Below are 962 nucleotides of genomic sequence, written 5' to 3' on the forward strand. Positions count from 1 at the left end.
AAAGGAAGAAAGCGAGAAGGACATTCTTGAAACGTTCCGGAAGGTGCAAGTGAACATACCGCTTCTCGATGCAATCAAACAGGTTCCAAAGTATGCTAAATTCCTCAAGGACCTGTGCAATACAAAGAGAAGGAGGACAAACAAAGAGGTAGTGAAGGTAAGCGAGAATGTGTCCGCTGTTTTGCAACGTAAACTGCCTACCAAGTGCAAAGACCCCGGTAGTTTCACGATTCCTTGTGTGATTGGACATAATCGTTTTGAACATGCCATGCTTGATTTAGGTGCATCCATAAATGTCATGCCTTATTCTATTTATGCATCTATGAATTTGGGTGAATTAAAACAAGATGGTGTAATTATACAATTGGCCGATCGTTCTAACGCGTATCCAAAAGGAGTTTTGGAAGATGTGCTGGTGCAGGTGAACCATTTAATTTTTCCAGCTGATTTCTACGTCCTAGACATGGAGGATTCAGCCCATTCTACATCTTTGCCGATTCTCCTTGGTAGGCCATTCATGAAGACAGCCCGAACAAAGATTGATGTATACAAAGGCACCTTGACAATGGAATTCGATGGGGAAGTGATTGATTTTAATATTTCTGAAACTATGAGATATCCCGTTGATGACCATTCTTGTTTTTCCATTGATGTTATCGATTCTTTGGCGCAGGTATACCTTGAAGAATTGAACGAGGACGCCCTGGAAACAACCATCACTAAGGCCATAGAGCGCAAAAATGAAGGATTTGGGCCAATGCAAGGCCACGGCAAGGAGGAGGAATTCTTTGCAATGGGTTCTAGTGAAGAAATAATTGAGGTTGTGGCAGCCCTTGAGTCATTGCCACAACAATATGGTAAGGTTCCACTCTCACTTTCCAATTCAGTTTCCACTAAGATGCTACCTTCTGTTGTTCAGGCACCATCGCTTGAACTTAAGCCGTTGCCGGACCATTTGAAGT

The sequence above is a fragment of the Pyrus communis genome, chromosome 2 (genome assembly GCF_963583255.1).
Source record: "Pyrus communis chromosome 2, drPyrComm1.1, whole genome shotgun sequence".
Lineage (NCBI taxonomy): Eukaryota > Viridiplantae > Streptophyta > Magnoliopsida > Rosales > Rosaceae > Pyrus > Pyrus communis.